Source organism: Macaca thibetana, chromosome 4, assembly GCF_024542745.1.
Source record: "Macaca thibetana thibetana isolate TM-01 chromosome 4, ASM2454274v1, whole genome shotgun sequence".
NCBI lineage: Eukaryota > Metazoa > Chordata > Mammalia > Primates > Cercopithecidae > Macaca > Macaca thibetana.
The window spans coordinates 3,842,695-3,866,588 of NC_065581.1; the positions used below are offsets into that span (position 1 = coordinate 3,842,695).

The 23,894-nt window shown below is 41.4% G+C and overlaps 1 protein-coding gene and 1 pseudogene across 2 annotated transcripts in view; both read left to right on the forward strand.

Annotated features, from left to right (window-relative positions):
* PRPF4B (pre-mRNA processing factor 4B) overlaps nt 1-23,894 on the forward strand; it is a 908,191-nt gene that overhangs the window by 802,433 nt on the left and 81,864 nt on the right. The window lies entirely within an intron of this gene.
* Nucleotides 14,877-15,889, forward strand: LOC126952536 (glutaredoxin-3-like; annotated as a pseudogene). The gene has a single exon (XR_007724937.1). The product of XR_007724937.1 is annotated as a glutaredoxin-3-like (transcript).

Consider the following 23,894-nt stretch of genomic DNA (forward strand, 5'->3'; position numbering starts at 1 on the left):
GTGTCCCAAATATTGCATGAGGCATACTTACATTAAACAATTACTTGTTATCTGACACTTAAATGTAAGTGAGTACCTACATTTTAATTTGCTAAGTCTGTTGACCCTGCCCAGATGGCCTCTCCTACTTTGGCAGAAGTGTGGAGATAATAAAACAGTGTTGCGCAAGCACAGTTGAGTTTGAAGATACTAGATGGAAAACAAAAGAAATGATGGGAAGTTTCTCTAATTGATGTCTAGATCTTCAACAACTTCCCAGAGAACTGAGAGCCCGGCCTATTATCTCCAGGTTGAAGTCTGGAAGATTCTTCCCTGGGGAAGATGACCAGCTCAAGGCAAAAGACCTACAAATACTGACTTTGGAAATTCTCCAATGAAATGACTCTATTAGGCGAGCCTGCAGTGAAAACCATAGTTGACAAACTTCCCATGCACACAGAATTGTCAATCAGCTTCACAGGCTCCACTCTTACAGAGGAAGACAGCCTGGAGCACCAGATGTGCGACAGCCAACATGAAAGCCACACACACACAGGAAACAAAGAGATCTTTTTGCCTAGTTAGTGTTTGGTGTTTGCTATGGTCTGAATGTCTGTGTCCCCCCTACAATTCTAATGTTGAAATCCTAACCCCTAACATGATTATATACAGAGGATAATCCCCTTCTTTCCCCCTCTCTCCTTTTTTTTTTTTTTTTTTTTTGGAGACAGAGTCGTGCTCTGTAAACCAAGCTGGAGTGCAGTTGTGCAATCTTGGCTCACTGCAACCTCCACCTCCTGGGTTCAAGCAATTCTCTTGCTTCAGCCTCCAGAGTAGCTGGGACTACAGGTGCACACCACCAGGCCTGGCTAATTTTTGTATGTATTAGTAGAGATGGGTTTCACCATGTTGCCCAGGGTGGTCTTGAACTCCTGACCCCAGGCAATCTGCCTATCTCAGCCTCCCAAGGTGCTAAGATTGCAGGTGTGATCCACCACACCTGGCCAATCCCTTTCTTTTGAGAGGTGATTAGATTATGAGGGCAAAGCCTTCATCAATGGGATTAGTGCTCTTACAAAATAGACCCAAGGAAGCTCATCTGCCCTTCCACTATGTGGAGACACAGCTAGAAGGTGTGTCCACTATTGTTATAAGTAGATAGACAGGCATGAGCAGGAAAGGAGAGGGCTCTCCCCCACCACCCACTAGGAATGCTGCTTGATGGTTCGACAATCATTGCATTGCCTCTTTAAAAACAATAATTGGGCAGCGCCAGGGAGAGGTCATTTCCTGATGGTTCACACCTGTTGACATAAAACTGTTAATTGAATGCAGACCCCAAGGAGAAGCAACTTCCTGGACATGCACATTAAGACATAAAAATGGCAAAGTACGATGTTCCAGGTACATGCTACCATTAAAAGAAAGCAAGCCTCAGATGGGCAACACGTCTAACTCTCCAAACATGCTCCCTAATACAGCTTCTAGGAAGAGCAGAAGAGTTGTGGTAATGTATGTAACACGTTATTGACAGTACATATGTTGATTCCAAGGAAATGCTGGCTAAGCGATTCTAGTGCTAAAATTACAGGCGTGAGCCACCGCACCCGGCCCTTTGTTTCACTTTTCTCATGCACTTAGGTAGGGGAAAAAATTACTGGCTAAGTTGATCAAGAGAATCTGGAGCCAAAATCAGTATTCAAGGGAACCTTAATTTCTGAAAAACCAATTTCTTTTTTTTTTTTTTTTTTTTTTTTTTTGAGACGGAAGTCTCGCTCTGTCGCCCAGGCTGGAGTGCAGTGGCGCGATCTCGGCTCACTGCAAGCTCCGCCTCCCGGGTTCCCGCCATTCTCCTGCCTCAGCCTCCCGAGTAGCTGGGACTACAGGCGCCCACAACCGCGCCCGGCTAATTTTTTGTATTTTTAGTAGAGACGGGGTTTCACCGTGGTCTCGATCTCCTGACCTTGTGATCCGCCCGCCTCGGCCTCCCAAAGTGCTGGGATTACAGGCGTGAGCCACCGCGCCCAGCCTGAAAAACCAATTTCCTTCTGGTTTATAAATGAATAAGAATTAGGCCCCAGAAACAGCAAAGTCTTACAGAAATGGCAAAATCTCACTCAAGATAACTTAACACTGGGATGTTCCAAATGAACAACATTGCAGCAGAAGCTTCAAGAAAGATTTCAATATTTTTATTTAGAGGCTTTACAAAAGGCAAATAAAAAGCTTGAGTGATTGATTAAAAAAATTAAATCTGCTAACCTTTTGGCTTAGCTACTAACCCACCCCAAAAGTGGAAAGAAATTTATCCTAGCTAAGGTGTTGGTAAGGTAAGCCCTCAGGTAAAACAGCCTTGCTTCTTTTTCAGATCTACCCATGCTACGTCCAGGCATACAATTTTTTGGAGGGCCCTATTTCTTAATGGACTCCACCCATTACCCTGAATTCAGTAATTTTAGCTAAGAAACAGTAGCTAAATTAAAAAGAATACCCTATTGAATTAAAATACACCTTTCTAGAATTTAATTGGTTATCTTGAAACTCTTACCATTCTTTTAAATTTACATAATAAGTAATACCTTTGTTTAAGGTGCTTTTCTGGCCATCTTGTCTTAAGTGAACTTTTATTTGAGCAGGTTTTTTTCCCCTTGGTTTGAGCAAATGATGATACAATATTTAGGCCTAAAGTCTTAGCTCTGTGCTTATGAGATATAAATTTTTTTGTTACATCTAAGAGTTAGTCCTTAACAATTGCTTAGAGCAATGAAACCGTAATTGGAAGACTAATAGACCGAATGGGGAAAAGAAAAAGTATTTAAAAGTTAGCAAATGAAAATCCCTTATGAGAGCTATAAAATCTGCTTCTACGTGTTAGCATGTCTGTATCTGTTATGTGTATGCGATATTTGGCAAACAAAGCTAGTTTTTAAATTGTTGGTAAAATAAAAATGGTTTCAAAATTAGCGTTAAATATATCTAGATACTTGCTTGATTAGACTGTGAGCTTATGTCTTTGGTTCAGAGTCTCTGGATTCAGGTGTCTGGGTAGATAGCCATGAAGAGGTCTCGACCAGCAGCTACAAGCCAGAATCGAGCCCAATATGGCTCCTTCTTCCTCTGCTTTCCCTGTTTTGCCTCCTGGCTATTTTGGGAGGGGCTGGGTCCTCCAGGTATAGTCCTCACAGCTCTGTCTTCTGTCCTGATGGATCCAGACCAACCCTGACCTTCACAGTCCTCCTGGGTGCCACGTGGCTACTTGAGACCTGGAATTATTGGGGGAAGGCATTAGGGAAGCTATCTGTGTCACAATTTTGAAATTCTTTTCAGTAATTTAGAATCTTAAGAGTCATGTTGGCCAGGCGCGGTGGCTCAAGCCTGTAATCCCAGCACTTTGGGAGGCCGAGAGGGGCGGATCACGAGGTCAGGAGATCGAGACCATCCTGGCTAACACGGTGAAACCCCGTCTCTACTAAAAAATACAAAAAACTAGCCGCGCGAGGTGGCGGCGCCTGTAGTCCCAGCTACTCGGGAGGCTGAGGCAGGAGAATGGCGTGAACCCGGGAGGCGGAGCTTGCAGTGAGCTGAGATCCCGCCACTGCACTCCAGCCTGGGCGACAGAGCAAGACTCCGTCTCAAAAAAAAAAAGAAAAAAAGAGTCATGTTATGTTAAATTAAGTAATAAATAATCATAAAATGTCTGAGTCATTTGTAAGTTAAGATATTAGAGTATTTAAGTCTATATGCCCTGACATGCTATTTTTAGATGGTATAGAAAAGGTAAATATATTTAAATCTGTTAATAAATAACACTTTGAAAAACTATTTTTATTTTTGTTTTGTTTTTTTTTTTGAGATGGAGTTTCACTCTTGTTGCCCAGGCTGGAGTGTGATGGCGCGATCTCGGCTAACCACAACCTCCACCTCCCAGGTTCAAGTGATTCTCCTGTCTCAGCCTCCCTAGTAGCTGGGATTACAGGCATGTGCCACCACACCCGGCTAATTTTGCATTTTTAGTAGAGATGGGGTTTCTCCATATTGGTCAGGCTGGTCTCGAACTTCCGATCTCCGGTGATCTGCCTACCTTGGCCTCCCAAAGTGCTGGGATTACAGGCATGAGCCACCGCAGCCAGCCTTGAAGAACTATTTTTCTATAAAATTATAAAATGGTTTTTATCATAAATACTAATATAAAACAGTTCAAAATTACTTTCTAGGGTTTTCACTAGAAATTAGAGTTACAAATAGTTAAAAACTACTAGATGTGAAATAAACAATTCTGTATACAGACTATACACACAAAAGCAAAATATGCATTTGATGAGGAAAGTTATAAAGGCATAAAAACGTGTGTTAAAAATTTTGTATGGGGCTGGCCATAGTGGCTCACGCCTGTAATCCCAGCACTTTGGGAGGCAGAGGCGAGCGGATCACCTGAGGTCAGGAGTTTGAGACCAGCCTGACCAATATGGTGAAACCCCATCTCTACTAAAAATCCAAAAATTAGCTAAGCATGGTGGTGAGCACCTGTAATCCCAGCTACTGGGGCGGCTGAGGCAGGAGAATTGCTTGAACCTGGGTGGCGGAGATTGCAGTGAGTCGAGATTGTGCCACTGCACTCCAACCTGGGCAACGGAGTGAGACTCCATCTCAAAAAGAAAAAAAAATTTTTTTGTCTGGTTTAAAGTTGCTTGAAGGTTTCAAATTGAAGGAATAAAGAAAATAGATAAAATATAGAAAGTTGGAAAAATGTAAAACAAAAGGTTTATAGAAATCTTATGATTAAAAATGACAGCTTTTATAAATTTTGAGGTTTTATTTAAATTAGTTTTAGTATTGATAATACACTAATTAAAATTAAAATTTGGTTTTCTCTTTTGAACAAAAATTTTGTGTAGTATTAATAAGACAGCAAAATATTTCTGTTCACTTTTTTTTTTGAGATGGAGTCTCACTCTGTTGCCCAGGCTGGAGTGGAGTGGTGTGATCTCGGCTCACTGCAAGCTTTGCCTCCCAGGTTCATGTCATTCTCCTGCCTCAGCCTCCCGAGTAGCTGGGACTACAGGCGTCCGCCACCACGCCCGGCTAATTTTTTGCATTTTTAGTACAGTCGGGGTTTCACCGTGTTAGCCAGGATGGTCTCGATCTCCTGACTTAGTGATCTGCCCGCCTTGGCCTCCCAAAGTGCTGGGATTACAGGTGTGAGCCACGGCGCCCGGCCTTTTGTTCATCTTTTGAGTTAACTGCAAAAAGAAAAAAAAAAGGAAAGAGGAAAAATAAAGAGACAGATTCTGTCTCATGCTGTCTTAGGTCTTCTGATTGAAAACTGAGTCTCCTTTATCAAAGACTGCAGGTTTTTGTTTTTAAAATTTTTTAAATTATCACTGGTTAAATGAATGACTATTATTTTACAGTGACCTGTGATCCTATTTTGGTCAAGTATTTTAAACCTTTGACATATGTGGCAGGCTTCCCAAAATCAAATTTCAGCTTCAGAATTAACTATTTTTTGACATCTAACTTTGGGATGCTGCAGAGGGCCCCTGAAGTATCCGAAACAGACCTAAACAGGTTTATTTGACATGTGAAGTTACATGGGAAGCATTGTCAGATAAGAAATAATGTTTAACCTTCTTCAGATTGTCTTTTAATAAATGTTATTAATATTAATATATGTTCCAAAATTGTATAGGACTTCTAAAATTCTAATATGTCTGCGTATGTGCTATCAATCATAATTATGATTATATTATTATAGACCAGAGAAATAACCAAATTTTCTTGTCAATTGTGTCTTTAACTATGGCTATTTAACTATTGCTATTTAAAGCATTTTAAAGCATTTCCAGCTGGGCGAGGTGTCGCACGCATGTAATCCCAGCACTTTGGGAGGCTGAGGCGGATGGACCACCTGAGGTCAGGAGTTCAAGACCAGCCTGGCCAACCTGGTAAACCCTGTCTCTACTAAAAATACAAAAATTAGTCGGGAGTGGTGGCGAGTGCCTGTAATCCCAGCTCCTCAGGAGGATGAGGCAGGAGAATCACTAGACCCTGGGAGGCAGAGGTTGCAGTGAGCAGAGATCATGCCACTGCACTCCAGCCTGGATGACAGAGAAAGACTCCATCTCCAAAAAATAAATAAAATACAAGCTTTAGAGTGGAATGAAAGAAATTAAAGTACACGGCCGGGCACGGTGGCTCAAGCCTGTAATCCCAGCACTTTGGGAGGCCGAGACGGGCGGATCACGAGGTCAGGAGATCGAGACCAGCCTGGCTAACACGGTGAAACCCCGTCTCTACTAAAAATACAAAAAACTAGCCGGGCGAGGTGGCGGGCGCCTGTAGTCCCAACTACTCGGGAGGCTGAGGCAGGAGAATGGCGTGAACCCGGGAGGCGGAGCTTGCAGTGAGCTGAGATCCGGCCACTGCACTCCAGCCTGGGTGACGGAGCGAGACTCTGTCTCAAAAAAAAAAAAAAAAAAAAAAAAAAGAAATTAAAGTACACTTGGAAAAGGGCTAGTGGGTGACCTGAGGGATCAAGTGTGTAGTCTGACCTTTGACTTAGGGTCTTATATGTTGGCATGCTTCTGGGATTGCATTACTTCTCCCCCATCCTTTCCTTGGGGTCGGCTCTCCACATGTACAGTGGCCTGCTGGCCCTTGGGAGGGGCCACATGCACAGTGTGTTTACTGAAGTTGTGTGCATGCTCTTGAGGTGTCCTTCCCTTACCAGTTGAGCGTTCCTAGAGGAAGGTCACGCACCAGTTAAACATCACCATTTTGCCTTTCATCGTGCGTGTGTGAGCCCACTCGCCCAACTCCTGAGATCTTATCAGGAAGCGGCTGCTCACCAGTTTCAGGTGTTTTCTATCTACTGGGAGGTGTGTTTCCCTGGTGCTGGCTGCAACCAATTATTATTTTAAAGAAACAGTGTAACAACCTCCGACCATTGCCTGATGGTCACCTGACATTCCTGGGAGTGCTGCGGCTTCTCCTGCCCTGCTTATGTCTGACTAGCTACCTACTGTAACACTTCGATGGATTATATTCAGAGGTTCATTAGCTACTGAGGCATTTCCCTGCCTCTCCATCTCTAGAACTCACAGTGTCTGCTTTATGTTGCGAGCAAGGCCATCATTGTCAGTTGCTCAACCAAAACAGAAACTGGCTAACCTGCTCTTAAGTGCAGTTCCCTAATGAATCAATCACCCCAATGATTGCCCCTGGGACCTCTTCTCACACCTTTTAGGACATGCCCCCCACTTTCACAGAAGGTCTCTCCCCACCTATTTTGGATAAAGTTCCCTCTAGACTCATTGCTCTATAAATGTGAGCCTGTTTGCTTTCCATCTTTCAGAAATTTCTTAGTTTCTAGCAAGCCGATAGCACTCTTTCTCACTTTCCAGTGCACTGAGAGGTTACTAAAGTATAACTTTTTTTCTTCAGCCATTCCAAGAAATTTTGGTTGATAAGGAAGGTAGATATCATGATTTGTAAATTCCCTTACTTACGTAGAAAACAGTTTAGAATGTTACAGATCCTTGGGATCACCACTAAGAATATCCCATTATAGAGACGATTATGGAGACGGGTACACTCTGCAGTAAATCAGGTGGTGCCATTATGAAGTTCTGTTAAAAATAACAAGTTCCAGAAAACCAAATACTACATGTTCTCACTTATAAGTGGGAGCTGAATGATGAGAACACATAGACACATCGCGGGGAGTAACACACACTGGGGTCTGTTGGAGGGTTGGAAGTAGGAGGAGGGAGAGCATTAAGAAGAACAGCTGATGAATGCTGGGCTTAGTACCTAGGTAATGGGATGATTTGTGCAGCAAACCACCATGGCACACGTTTACCTATGTAACAAACCTGCACATCCTGACATGTACCCCTGAACTTAAAAGTTTGAAAAAAACGTTTCATAGGAGCTGTACTGGCATTTGTTTTTAATGGACAAGGTTTCTTTGCATCATTTGACTTTAATATTTTCCAGGATAAATTTATCTATTCCCTGTCAACATGATACAGAATATAGATAGTCACCAACTTACGACGGTTTGACTTATGATTTTTTTTTCACCTTATGATGGGATTATTGGGGTATTAAATGCAGGTGTTTTTGTTTTTTCTCACTTTTTAAAAAGTTTTTCTTAATGTAGTTTTGACTTACCATGTTTCAACTTATGGTGGATTTACTGGGACAAACGCCATAGTAAGCTGTTGAAGCATAGGGGCGGACAACAAAGAATTTGTCCAACTGCTTAAGCAGATTTCAGTTATCTTTTGACAGAGAGAAAACAAAACAAAACTCATTCTAACTGCATTAGCCACACACATATTAAAGTATTTTGTGTCATCAAGAACATAATCCAATGTCTTAAAATGTGTGCAAACTAACAAATTTACCTCTTCCCATATGGTACCTAAAGCATTTTGTCTTCTAACTAGCATAAATTAATACCTGTTGACTTAGGGTAGCCATATAATTTATCATCCAAATGAGAACACTTTGAGAATAAAAGTAGGTGCTATTGATAATCACTCTTAGAATACAGCCATAAACTAGGACTGTCTCAGACAAACCAGGATGTATGGTCACCCTAAACATGACCCAGCACCTTTGAAACACCTGAGAAGAACAGTCTAATGTGTATGTTACATGCTCATTTTTCCCTGTGCTCTTTCCACCAGCGTAATTAGATAGACTAATGAAGAGCAAACATTTTGCACAGGGCCAATTCAGAAAACATGACAATTTCCTTCCACTTAGTAGTCCTATCAAATCTCATGGCAGGGTAAGGGGATACTTTTACAATTGGAATTATCTATTTAAATAAAAGAATGTCAAATATAAAAGTTGGCCCTATCTTTTTAGCCGGATTTGAGGACTGTATCCTGGAGGCAGCTTTCTTGTTTTCCATTGCTTTTTATTCATACGAGAGTTTAGAGTTCTTGTGCATTATCTCATTGCTTCCTTGAAATAAATTAATCAAGGTAAGTGTTATGACATTTCCAATCTACTGAACAGGAAAAACAGTAAGCAGAGAAGTCAGACTTTTTGTAATTCGATGGAAAAACATACTTGATTGCTGTGCATGTTTTTACTTATCTAATTTTTTAGCAAAATAAATTTTTATGTCAATTGGTCCTTTATATTTTGTGAATTGCCTGTTAATGTCCTTTCCCATGTGGGTATTAATTTCTCCTATACTTTTCTCTGATGTTTAATTTTTTTATCCAAGTAAGAAATATATCTAATTTTAAAAGCCCAGCGGTACTCTAATGACTGTAAGAAAAATATCAGTCCCTGTTGTACTCTTCCTTTCCCAACTCCATTTTCACTTCCTAGAGACAACTCTGTCATCAGCATTTTTGGCTGTTTCTTTCTTTTTTGAGACACAGTCTCGCTCTGTCGCCCAGGCTGCAGTGTACCGGTGCGATCTTGGCTCACTGCAACCTCTGCCTTCCAGGTTCAAGCGATTCTCCTGACTCAGTCTCCTGAGTAGCTGGGATTACAGGCTCCTGCCACCATGCCTATTTTTTTGTATCTTTAGTAGAGACGAGGTTTCACCATGTTGGCCAGGCTGGTCTCAAACTCCTGACCTCAGATGATCCACCCACCTCGGCCTCCCAAAGTGCTGGGATTATAGGCATAAGCCACCGTGCCCGGCCATTTTTAGCTGTTTCTTCTGATATTTACCTCCATATTTCTAAGTAATATTCTTTAATTTCTATTTCTTGCTGATTTTAAATATTATATGCTGACTTCTGATGAAGCATAAGAATTTAGTACTCTTATAAAACATCACACACCTTACCTACTTACAAGAACTCTTTTAGTACGGTTGTATCCCAATTCTTTATTAAATTGATATCTAATACTTACATTGTTATGACTATATAAATACTGAGGACTATGCTCTGACTTTTTATCTTGCCCAAATTCCTATCTAAGGGGTCTAGGGAGTCATGCCCTACAAACCATAAATTCTCATCAGTGGGTTTTATTTAACTCTATATATATCATGACTTACTCTCCAACCTGACTCTGGCACAACATTAGGAGACAAGAAATAAAATAAAAATATTTTACCCCAAAACATGTTTCTTTGCCATATCTCAAAATGGCCCTAGAAAGCTGTCCTTCCTGAGGGAAAATGTGCATCTGTAAAGAATCTCTGTGGCCACGGTGGCTCACACCTATGATCCCAGCACTGTGGGAGGCGGGGCGGGTGGATCACCTGAGGTCAGGAGTTTGAGACCAGCCTGGCCAACATGGTGAAACCCCATCTCTATTAAAAATACAAAAATTAGATGGCTGTGGTGCAGCATGTCTGTAATCCCAGCTACTTGGGAGACTGAGGTAAGAGGATCACTTGAACCCGGGAGGCGGAGGTTGCAGTGAGCCGAGATCAAGCTGTTGCACTCCAGCCTGGGTGACAACAGCGAAACTGCGTCTCAAAAAAAAAGCACCTTTTAAAGATCTGGATAGGAAACATTTGCCATTTATTGTCTCTAAAGGCAGCCACTGTAAGACTTCAAAAGAACCTTAGTCTCCACAGTCTTATCTTAACCTGAACATTTCCTTTCTATGGATCCCAGGTCTTTAAACAAACTCAGCCAATTGTCAAGCAGAAAATATTTAAATTTACCTATAGCCTGGATATCCCCACTCCAGCTTTGAGTTGTCCCCGCTTTCTGGACCAAACCAATGTATTTATTGAATGTATTTGATTGATGTCTCATGCCTCCCTAAAATGTATAAAACCAAGCTGCACTCCGACCACCTTGGGCGCATGTTCTCAGGATCTCCTGAGGGCTGTGTCACAGGCTATGGTCACTCATATTTAGCTCAGAATAAATCTCTTCAAATATTGTACAGTTCGACTCTTTTTGTTGACAATACCATTCACTGATGAGCTACGTAATACAGTATGGTTGTATTTCCCTTTCTTGTACAACATTTGTTTTTTCCAGGAGTTAAAAATTATCGCATTTTTTCATTTGCTTCATTTTTTAGGTACTATTACTAATTTTTCCTAAACTCTCTGAGAGAGCTGAAGAACTCCTTTTAATGTGGGGGAACGCATCAGGTAATCCACTGATCCCACATATGTTTGTTTCCCTGGGCCACGTCTCCCCAACAGATTTTTTTTTTTGAGACGGAGTCTTGCTCTGTCCCAGGCCGAAGTGCAGTGGCACAATCTTGGCTCACTGCAACCTCTGCCTCCCAGGTTCAGGTGATTCTCCTGCCTCAGCCTTCCAAGTAGCTGGGATTACAGGTGCGTGCCACCATGCCTGGCTAATTTTTTTGTTTTTTAGTAGAGACAGGGTTTCACCATGTTGGCCAGGCTGGTCTCGAACTCCTGACTTCGTGATCTGCCAGGCTTGGCCTCCCAAAATGCTGGGATTACAGGCATGAGCCACTGTGCCCGGCCTTCCCCAACAGCTTTCTATCCTGCTGCCCAGCCTTGCCTGGCCCTTGGGCCCATTGCACAACTTCCATACTGGAAATTCACTCAACCATCATCCTGTGAATTCTCTTCTCTCCTGCATTGGCTTCCTTGTTTTCCAAATCCCTTCGGTTTCTTGGGTTCTTAGGCTCATTTTCTAATTTTAATGTTGCATATCCTTTAATTGCTTCATGACGGAAGTAGACATAAGATCCTGAAACTTTTCACGTCTGTAAATGTCTTTGTTTTACCCTCACCATTGATTAAGCTGGATACAGAATTCTGTCTTAGAAATCAATTTCCCTCAGAATTATAAAGGCCTGGCTTCATTTTCATCTAGATTGTTACTGTTGATACATTCAATGCCATGCTGACTTCTCATTCTCTATATGCAATCTTTTATTCTCTCTGGAAGCTTTTAGAATCTTGTCATTTTATGTATTCTGTCATCTTCCTTCTTTTAAGAGACAGATCTCACTACTTTGCCCAAGCTGGTCTTGAACTCCTGGACTCACACGATCCACCTGCCTCAGCCTCCTAAGCAGCTGCGACTACAGGTGTGCACCATCATGCTCTGCCTACACATTCTGTGGATAAGGAAATTAATATAAAATTAGGATCTTTCATGACTATTGGAAGAGCTGAAGGAGCAGAGGTCACTGGATCTGTCACCAAAAATCAGAGAAATCTATGCTAAACATCTCAGTCTGAATCACTGAGGAGAGGTGGTTCTCAAAAGCTTACTGAAATTCTCGGGAATCTCTGAGAAGCTTCCACCAATTATTCTCTCAAGAGTTTGCAGGGAAGCCACTGTGAAGCTCTTGCCTACCTGCGCATTTAGCTGCAACTGATTCACTTCCATCTTCCAAATCTTATACAAGTTTCTCTCATGAGCATACTCTAACCAAAAATCACATAGAAAAGGAAACCATTCTGGAAAATGTAGCTCTCAGCCTTAAAAATGAGTGAGAATTGTGCTGAGTTAACACCAGGTAATCCAGCACAGTCTACTCCTTCATCAGCTCAGCATCCATACACCCTATTTTTAATCTTTAACTTCCAAATAAAGATACTAGCAACATTATGCTTTTACATTATATGATTCAATTATTTTTCATACAACCAACCCTAAAAAAAGAAACCCAGAGTTCCACTTTATCCATCTGTGAATAAATGTTTATATTCTGATTCACAATCTTATCTTGCTATCCTATAACCTAAAACTGAACCATAGAGGTAACCATGATTCATACACTGATACTATTAGAGGGTATTGGAATGGGAGAGAAAGCAAAGAAAAATATCAGTTTATATATACAAATGTCCATATCTAAGCAATACAGAAAATATCTCTGATGACTACAGTACTTGTTTCTGGAACTGGTCACATGGCCGTAATTGGTATTTAGAATTCCCTTCTCCCACCACTCATTTCCTATCACACTCGTCCCCAGCAAGCACTCAGCCAGTCTTTTTTTTTTTTTTTTTTTTTTTTTTTTTTTTTTTTTTTTTTTTTTTTTTTTTTTGAGACAGAGCCTTCCTCTGTCATTCAGGATGGAGTGCAGTGGCGTGATCTCGGCTCACTGCAACCTCCGCCTCCTTGGGTTCACGCCATTCTCCTGCCTCAGCCTCCTGAGTAGCTGGGACTAAAGGCGCCCACCACCACACCCGGCTGAGTGTTTTGTATTTTTTTAGTAGAGACGGGGTTTCACTGTGTTAGCCAGGACGGTCTCGATCTCCTGACCTCGTGATCTGCCCATCTCGGCCTTCCAAAGTGCTAGGATTACAGGTGTGAGCCATTGTGCCCGGCCCAATCAGTTTTTTAATTTGTTTTTTGGTCTAGTATGATGACCTCAATCTTCATTCTTGAAATTTCTGTGCGACACTGTTCCGCTTGTTCTGGTTGCTATAGTTTTCTCTAACTTTTACTACAGAGCATGGGAGTGTCAGGAGATTACCAGGAGGATCTCCTGGAGCTCGGGTACTTCTTGCCTCCATTGTGCAGTAGCCAACCAATTTACCCTTGATAATCAAGATCAGTTATCCCATCTAGCACAGAAACCATTTTATTTGTCTGACAAAGTGACCAGATGACAGTCTCAGATTCCTGTTAAATGGACCCACCATTGTGTTCCCTGGTGGAAGTATTCCTGCCCTGGAAACCCAGACCTGCAAACTAGCAGAGTTTAATGTTGTGGGAATAAAAAGCCAAAACTTTAGTAGATCATTAGATGTACAGTGAAAGACACTATTCCTTGATTTTTAAAACTTCGTATCTTTGCTATGGGGGAAACTACATTATAAACTGGCCACTGATAGAGAGTATGTTCTGCATCTCATCGGGTACTAAATCAGCTCCACGAAGTGATTTTGCCAACTGGCACCATAACTGAATTTTCAAAAGCCCATTCTGCCACTCTATCAAGCCAAGCTTCAGGATGATGGCAAACATGGTAAGACCAGCAAATTCCAAATAAAGGCATTAACAACATGATGCTTTCGTGAGCACATTGCTGCACTTCATTTGCTGTGAAATGAGTTCCTTGTCAGAAGCACAGCTAGGAAGAGTGCCGCTACCATGCATTAGGTATTCCGTGAGTCCAGACATGACCATTTTGGAGGAACCATTGTGGACAGGAAGGCAATCCATCTCCAGTGAGAACAAAGCGGTGCTCTTGGCAGGATGGAAATGGTCCACGTTACTTAAACTGTTGATTCCCCCAAATAACAGTGCTACATCATGGGCTCAATGTTGGTCTCTGCTGTTGGCAGGCAGGGCACCCTGCAGGAGCCGTACTCAAATCAGACGTTCACCGAGCCTAAGCTCAGCTCCATCCCTGCCACCTTGGGAACAGAATTCTGGGAAATACAGTTCCCAACCTCAGAAGAAAGGTGGTGTCATCAGGTTGACAAGAGACAATCCAGCACAGGTGTTCTCCTTGCCTCTCAGTGTTCTGAAAGGTCATTCCGGTGAGGTGGGTCTTTCTGCATCACTGCAGTGGGCAGTCGGGAAGCCCCTTCTGCACAAAAGCGCGCGTTCTCAAGTTGGTGTCGATTTTTATTATTTTAGTTTCTTCTCCTTTGTTTACTCTGTTCTCTCTGGAATTCTTAATGTTATCACGCACCTCTGAATTGATTCTCTAATTTTCTTATCTTTCCCCTTCCCTTCTCTCCTTCTGTCCTCCACACTGTCTTTTTTGTTCTTTCTGGGATATGTGATTGACTTTATCTTCCAAAGTATCTGTTTATTTATTTGAAGATTTTTAAAGCTTTTTATTTTGAAATAATTACAGATTCACAGGAAATATTATTTCAAAATGCAAAGAAATGTACTGGCATGTCTCATGCACCCTTCCCCCAGACTCCCTCGCTGTTAACATCCTGAACAACTATAGTACAATATCACAACTGAAAAATTGAAATTGGTGGTGGTGGCGGCATGGTGGCAAGGGCAGCTGAGGCGGCTGCAGCAGCAGTAGAAGAGGTCAGCTCAGCCGGGCAGTTTGAAGAGCTGCTGCACCTCAAAGCCAAGTCCCTCTTTGTGGCCCACTTCTGGGCACCACAGGTTCCACAATGTGCACAGATGAACGAAGTTATGGCAGAGTTAGCTAAAGAACACCCTCAAGTTTCATTTGTGAAGTTGGAAGCTGAAGGTGTCCTGAAGTATCTGAAAAATATGAAATTAGCTCTGTTCCCACTGTTCCGTTTTTCAATAATTCTCAAAAAATTGACTGATTAGATGGTGCACATGTCCCAGAGTTGACCAAAAAAGTTCAGCGACATGCATGTAGTGGCTCCTTCCCAGCCAGCACTGATGAACATCTCAAAGCAGATCGCAATCTGCGCTTAAAGAAATTGACTCATGCTGCCCGCTGCATGCTGTTTATGAAAGGGACTCCTCAAGACCCACGCTGTGGTTTCAGCGAGCAGATGGTGGAAATTCTTCACAAGCATGTTTAGTTTAGCAGTTCTCATGTCTTCTCAGATGAAGAGGTTTGGCAGGGGCTCAAAGCCTATTCCAATTGGCCTACCTATCCTCAGCTCCACGTTTCTGGAGAGCTCATATAATTAAGGAGCTACAACCATCTGAAGAACTAGATACAATTTGTCCCAAAGCCCCCAAATTAGAGGAAAGGCTCAAAGTGCTGACAAATAAAGCTTCTGTGATGCTCTTTATGAAAGGAAACAAACAGGAAGCAAAATGTGGATTCAGCAAACAAATTCTGGAAATACTAAATAGAACTGGGGTTGAATGTGAAACATTCGATATATTGGAGGATAAAGGAGTTCAGCAAGGATTAAACGCTTATTCAAATTGGCCAGCATACCCTCAGCTGTATGTGAAAGGGGAGCTGGTGGGAAGATTGGATATCGTGAAGGAGCTGAAAGAAAATGGTGAATTGCTGCCTATACTGAGAGGAGAAAATTAATAAATCTTAAACTTGGTGCCCAGCTATTGCAAGAAATACTTAATTACATTGGGAGCAGTTCATGATTTAGTCCTCAGAAATGGGCTAGGAATAGAAAAATCCTGCTTACTCAGTTACATGTTTTTTGTATTTCACAACGTTGTGCTAAATACAAGTATGTTACATTTTTTTCCCACCAAAAATAGAATGCAATAAACATCCTCAAATTATTAACAATAATTATATAAGAAAAGTGTATCTTTACAGCAATATTAAACATACAGCTACTATAAAAAAATTGAAATTGGTACAATCTACAGAGTTCATTCAGATTTCACAAGTTACACATGCCCGCGTGTGTTTGTGTGTGTGCTTGGCATAACTTTTTGCAATTTTATCACTTGTGTTGTCTTGGATAGCCACCATCAAAATCAAGATACACAACAGTACCATAGCCGTAAGAGTCCTGCATGTTACCACTCAATCAACATATCCATTCCCTCTTCCCTCATTCCTAATCCCTGACAACCACTAATATGTTCTCCATTTCTAAAATTGTGTTGTTTCATAAATGTTACATAGATAAAATCATGCAACCTTCCTTTTTTTTTATGATTAGCCTTTTTTCACTCAGCATAATTTCTTCTAAGCTATGTGTGTGTTAACACTTTATCTGTTTTTACTGTTAGTATTTGCACAGTATAAATGTACTACAATTTGTTTAATCACTCACCCACTGAAAAACATCTGGGTAGTTTCCAGTTTGGAACTATTATAAATAAAACTGCTATGAACATTTGCATATCTATTTATTTATCTTACTTTCTACTATATTATTTATTTCCAAAAGCTCTTTCTTGTTCTCTCATTGTTTACTATAGCACCTTCTTTTTGTTTTATGGGTTTAATATCTTTCCTTATCTTTGCAGATTTTAATTATAATTTTAAAACAAATGTTTTCTTTTTATTCTTTTTTTTTTTTTTGAGACGGAGTTTTGCTCTGCCGCCCAGGCTGCAGTGCAGTGGCGTGATCTCGGCTCACTGCAAGCTGTGCATCCTGGGTTTATGCCATTCTCCTGCCTCAGCCTCCTGAGTAACTGGGACTACAGGCGCCCACCACCACGCCCAGCTGAGCTTTTTGTATTTTTTTAGTAAAGACGGGGTTTTACCATGTTAGCAAGGATGGTCTCGATCTCCTGACATTGTGATCCACCCATCTCAGCCTCCCAAAGTGCTGGGATTACAGGCGTGAGCCACTGGGCCCAGCCTTTTTTTTTTTTTGAGACAGGATCTCACTCCATTGCCCAGGCTGGAGTGCAGTGGCGTGATTGTGGCTCACTGCAACCTCCGCCTCCTGGGTTCAAGCGATCCTCCCACCTCAGCCTCTCTAGCAGCTGGGACTACAGATGCATGCCACCACACCCAGCTAATTTTTGTATTTTTTAGTAGAGATGGGTTTCACTAGGTTGGCCAGGCTGGTCTCAAACTCCTGACCTCAGGTGATCGCCCACCCTGGCCTCCCAGTGCTGGGATTACAGGCGTGAGCCACCGCACCCGGCCTTTAAAACAAATATTTTCTTCTATTCGTTGCATTGTCTCTGTTCCCTATGAGTTCCTCTGCTTCTGATTTATTAAGAGTCTGTTCTTCATGTGAACACTTTCCTCAAATATCTGATGAATCTTGCTTATGCATTTATGTTTAAGAGTGAGGTGCTATAGAGTTTATTCCTCACCAATGAGGCTAGCTTAACTGGTGAGGAAATTGGGCAGTTTAGTAGTCAGGGTGAATTAGGCTATGTTGTGGTAACAAACAACCCCCAAATCTCAGTGGCTCAGCATAATAAGAAATGTTTGTTTCTCACTAATGTCACAGTCCAATGTGGCCTCCACAGAGGTGGAAGAAAGAGCATGAGTGACTGTTTAAAGCCTGAGACAACAGCTCATTCACTACGGAATCTCTGCAGAGCCCCTCCAGGCTTGGAGCCGGGGCAAGGAGGAAGCAAGGCTGGAGACGGCAGCTGTGATGGGGGCAGTCAGGGTTAGCAATTGGGATTATGCCCATGTTTCTGTCAAAAATTGAAGATTCTGGTGAAAGACAGTAGGTCTCTTTGCCACAGCTTCAGGTTTTTCAGACCATGCTTTGTAGGTTTTTTTTTGTTGTTTTGTTTTTTTGAGACAGAATCTCGCTCTGTCGGCCAGGCTACGGTGCGGTGGCACGATCTTGGCTTACTGCAACCCCCGCCTCCTGGGTTCAAGCAATTCTCCTGCCTCAGCCTCCCGAGAAGCTGGGATTTACAGGCGTGTGCCACTATGCCTGGCTAATTTTTGTATTTTTAGTAGAGACAGGGCTTCACCATGTTGGCCAGGCTGGTCTCGAACTCCTGACCTCAGGTGATCTGCCTGCCTCAGCCTCCCAAAGTGCTGGGATTTCAGGCATGAACCACCATGCCCGGCCCATGCTTTATAGTTTTATGTCAACCAGGGCATCATTTTCAGACGAATGTGAATGTGTTTTGAGTGGCCTGGTTTTGGCTCCCAGTCATCTCCTTATTAACTTATCCTCAAATGTGAACAGATATCCAGGAAATCACCAGGCATTTGAGAAATATTCTCAACATGAAAGAGAGACACTATGGTAAATAAGCAGAAAAAATGATCATGGAGAAAATCTGGCAAATACTGAAAACGTAAAACTCTAACATCATCAAAGAGATTAGTGGAGATCATAAGTAGTGATAAATCACCAAGGTGGTGCTAAACAGAATCAGATACCAAAAAACAGCTTTTGCAAGTTAAAAAATATATAATTCTAAGGAGGAAATGTGGGAGAAATGTTGTGTAAATATGTCAGAAAGAAAAACGAAAGTACAAAGACATGGAAAATATGTTTAAAAGAGATACGATACTGGGCTGGGTGCAGTGGCTCATGCCTGTAAATCCCAGCACTCTGGGAGGCTGAGGTGGACAGATCACGAGGTCAGGAGATGAAGACCATCCTGGCAAGCACGGTGAAACCCCGCCTCTACTAAAAAATACAAAAAAATTAGCCGGGTGTGGTGGCAGGCACCTGTAGTCCCAGCTACTCGGGTGGCTGAAGCAGGAGAATGGCATGAACCCGGGAGGTGGAACTTGCAGTGAGCCGAGATCACGCCACTACACTCCAGCCTGGGCGACAGAGCAAGACTCAGTTTCAAAAAAAAAGAGATACAATACTCAATCTAGGAAGTACACTATTTGGTTTTTTTTTGTTTTTTGTTTTTTTTTTTTTTTTTGAGACGGAGTCTTGCTCTGTCGCCCAGGCTGGAGTGCAGTGGCCGGATCTCAGCTCACTGCAAGCTCCGCCTCCCGGGTTCACGCCATTCTCCTGCCTCAGCCTCCCGAGTAGCTGGGACTACAGGCGCCGCCACCTCGCCCGGCTAGTTTTTTGTATTTTTTAGTAGAGACGGGGTTTCACCGTGTTCGCCAGGATGGTCTCGATCTCCTGACCTCGTGATCCGCCCGTCTCGGCCTCCCAAAGTGCTGGGATTACAGGCTTGAGCCACCGCGCCCGGCGAAGTACACTATTTGACTAACAGTGAAAGGAAGATATTTTCAAAGGGGTGATGGAAAATAATTTCCCAGAGCTGAAATACGTCAACCTCCAGACTGAGTGATCCCAAGGAATTCTAGCACAATGAATGGGAAAGAAGTGCAAGTAGACACATCACGGTAAAATTTCAGAACTCAAGGAGGAAGAAAAATCAGACCACCTTCCAGAAACAAACCAATTCACATATAAAGTGGCAAGCATGCAACTTACATCAGGCTACAGCACACCACTGGCTACTAAAAGATACTGAAGAGTCTTTAAATTCTGGGGGGAAATTGTTTTCAATCCAGGCTTTCATATATAGCAAAATTATTCGAGGAGTTTGAGGGTAGAATAGATATTTTTAGACACATGAGGGATCAGAAGATGGACTTGCTCACACACCCTTTCTTAAGAATTTGAGGATGTGCTCCAGAAAAAATATTGGGTGTAGTACAGGAAAGGAAAAAGACACGGGATCCAGGAAATGAATTTTTATCCAGGAAGGCAAGGAAAGAAATGGTCAAATGACTGCTGTGTCTGGAGACTGGTCAGTGGACACTGGAGGTAGGCAGCCAAATAAATGGAGAGTTGAGAGACCTGCCCTACCCTTGAGAAGTAACTTTAGGCAATGATAAGAGAAGAGACTACAAGTCCTGAAAAGGTGATTACAAATTCCAGGAAAACTAAAATATAAACTGGTTATTGACTCTAAACTTTTAGAATCAAAATACAAAGCACAAAATATTTTGTTATTGTGATAGAACAGTAAAATTATCACAACAAAAACAAAAACAAAAAAAACCAGATGACAGAAGTTGTGATTCAGGATGGAGGACAGCTGAAAGGGAAAGATACAGGAACTAATGTTTTTATTTTATTCTTTAATTTATTTATGAAAACAAATTTTTAGAAACATTAGGGTCTTGTTCTGACACCAGGCAGCAGTGCAATGGCGCAATCACAGCTGACTGCAGCCTCAAACACTGGTACTCAAGTGATCCTCCTGCCTCAGCTTCCTGAGTAGCTGAGACTATAGGCACGTGCCCCAACACCCAGCTAATTTTTAAATTGTTGTGATTATTTTGTAGAGACAGAGTCTCCTTATGTTGCCCAGGTTGGTCTCACACTCCTGGGCTCAGGCAGTTCTCCCGCTTCGTACTCCCAATGTGTTAGTACTACAGGCCTGAGCCAACATGTCCAACCTATTTTTCTTTAAATCCTCACTTTAAAAAGAAGTCAACAGTTGATGAAACCAAGTTGATGAAAAGTAAAGGTATAAGATTACAAAGATTAAAAAATAGAGATGCTAAGAATAATAATATGACTGCATTGAGAGTATGAGGTAAATCCTCATCTCTCAGAGCAGAAAGCCCCAGTAAAAATGATTAATATGGATAAAGCAAAATATCACAGCAAACACACGTCATCATTGGAAGCTACGGAAATAACTATGAGAGGACATAACCCAAAAATATTTAAAGTATTTATGTCTGTGGAGCTGTGAATATTGGCAGGGAAGACTGGGGCCTTTCTGTACTGATAGGTATTTCTTAAACCCTTGATTATATGTTAATTTTATTAAAGGAATACATAAATTTGAAATTAAAAACAAGGATATGATGAGCATCCACCTGAGTTGCCCATGTCTGAGAAAAAGCACTGCTGAAGATGTCATGCACTGTATCAGGAAATCAGTGTTTCCTATGCAAATCATCAAATGCTAAATCCCTCCTATTGAGTCTTGTATTAGTCTGTTCTTACGCTGCTGTAAAAAACTGCCCAACACTGGGTAATTCACAAAGGAAAGAGGTTTAATTGGCTCACAGCTGTGCATGGAGGCCTCAGGAAACTTACAGTTACGGCACAAGGAGAAGCAAATATGTCCTTCACATGGCATCAGGAGAGAGAAGTGCCAGCAGAAGAAATGCCAGACACGTACAAAACCAAAGATCTCATGAGACTCATTATCATGAGAACAGCATGGGGGAACCGCCCCCACGATCTAATCACCTCCCACGAGGTCTCTTCCCCCAACACGTGGGGATTACAACTCCAATTCCAATTCAGGATGAGATTTGGGTGGGGACACAGAGCCAGACCATATCAAGTCCTAAGGAAATTTGTTTCTGAAGAATGGGCATGTCTTCTTTTGTCACATGATGAAAACTTCGTTCTACAATGTATTTTCTTTACGCCTTGTTAAAAAACTGAAATATTAAATGAGCAGTCAGTCGTAAGAAACAGCTTCTCTCAGGTGCCTGGCGACATTTATTGTCTCAGATTTTTTCTATGCTTTCACTCATTTGTTCCTTGTTTACTTTATATGGTTAAATCACATTATTTGTCTTTTGGAATTGGCTACGTGTTCTGCATGTTAATCTTTTCTCTGCTATATATGTTGCAAATATTTTCTCCAAGTTTATTATCTTTTAACTTTAAGGCACAAGAAATTTTTATAAAGTCAGAATTATCTGTCTTATTTGTTATGGTTCCTGTGTTCTATGTTTTAAGGAGATGTATTTGACAAATTAATATACTAAGGCCCAAGGAGATGGCATAAACTGTCTAAGATCAGAGAGCTACTCAGGACAGAGCCAGGACTAGATCTTATTGAATGCTCTTTGATTTACACTCCATTTTCCTACTGCAAAGTATTCACATGTAAATTATCTTAGTAAAAAACCCACAGGATTTGCATTCTATCATAAAGATACATGCACTTGTCTATTTATTGCAGTACTATTCACAATAGCAAAGACAGGGATTCAACCTAAATGCCCATCAACAAGTAGACTGGATAAAGAAAATGCAGTACATATATACCATGGAATACTATGCAGCCATAAAAAAGAATATGTCCTTTACAGGAACATGGATGGAACTGGAGGCCATTATCCTTAGAAAACTAACACAGCAACAGAAAACCAAATATTGCATGTTCTTATTTACAAGTGGGAGCTAAATGATGAGAACACGTGGATTGAAAAAGGGGAACAACAGACACTGGGGCCTACTTGAGGGAGGAAAATGGGAGATGGGAGAGGCTCAGGGAAAAAAACTGACGGGCACTATGCTTAGTACCTGGGTGACAAAATAATCTGTACACTAAACCCCCGAGTCATGAGTTTACCTGTGTAACAAACCTGCACATGTACCCTGAATTTTTAAAATAAAAGTTAAAACATTAAACACACACATGCACAGATTTGGAGTCGGAGAATCTAGGTTTATTCCAGTTCCAACACTTACTGCTCTGTGATCTTGAGCAAGATGATTTACTGCTAATGAAACTTCATAGGCTCCTCTTCAAATGGGAATCAGGATAACAGCAATTTTCTCTAGTTGTTACCAAAAAACCCACCATATACATCATAAAGTGTTGAACAAATGGTTTTTTATTTTTTATTTTTATTTTTTTGAGACGGAGTCTCGCTCTGTCGCCCAGGCTGGGGTGCAGTGGCCGGATCTCAGCTCACTGCAAGCTCCGCCTCCCGGGTTCACACCATTCTCCTGCCTCAGCCTCCCGAGTAGCTGGGACTACAGGCGCCCACCACCGCGCCCGGCTAGTTTTTTGTATTTTTTAGTAGAGACGGGGTTTCACCGTGTTAGCCAGGATGGTCTCGATCTCCTGACCTCGTGATCCGCCCGTCTCGGCCTCCCAAAGTGCTGGGATTACAGGCTTGAGCCACCGTGCCCGGCTGGTTTTTTATTTTTAAAAAACTTTATTAAAGAGATAGTTTGGGGCATTCTTTCTTTACATTATTTAAAAATGACAATATCCTTCTATAAGTTTGAAATATAAGTTTTAAAAATCATTTCTAAATATCTTTAGCACCCCACTATTCTTAATGTTCACTGCCATGTTACATGAAATTTACATAATCTAGCTTAGAATCAGCATTACTGGGAAAAAGACAATGTTCCTATGTAAATTCTATTATGTATAATAAAATATATATATGCTACTGTTTATGAGAAGGGTCAATAGGATAAAGAAACTTTCAAAAAATTATATACACATACACAAATACACAAGAACATTTTATATTCATTATTCAATAATCCTTAGAATGACAACAATGCTTATATGTAATAAATATTTTTTACAATTTCACTCTAGAACGGATTACAAGTAAATTTATCTGCCACGTATAAGAATCTATTTACTTATGTTATAGCAACATCTCTTTTCTAAAATAAAAACCTGGCAAATACTCAGCTTGATCATCTGCATTATACAACAGAATTTACTCTGAATGACTTTTTGATCATTTGCAAAAAATTCAATTGAATGTTAATGGATAAAGATATTATATCACTGTTGGCAGTATTTGTAAAAATGTGCTTATGGCTCTGAAAGCAATTCCTGAAAAGAAGTATTAAATGTTTTGAGAGACTTCAGAATTGTTAGAAAAAGTTAAGCTTCAGTTGGTGTTTATTGCATGTAAGTATGTTGACATATGTTTTCCTGAGGCAA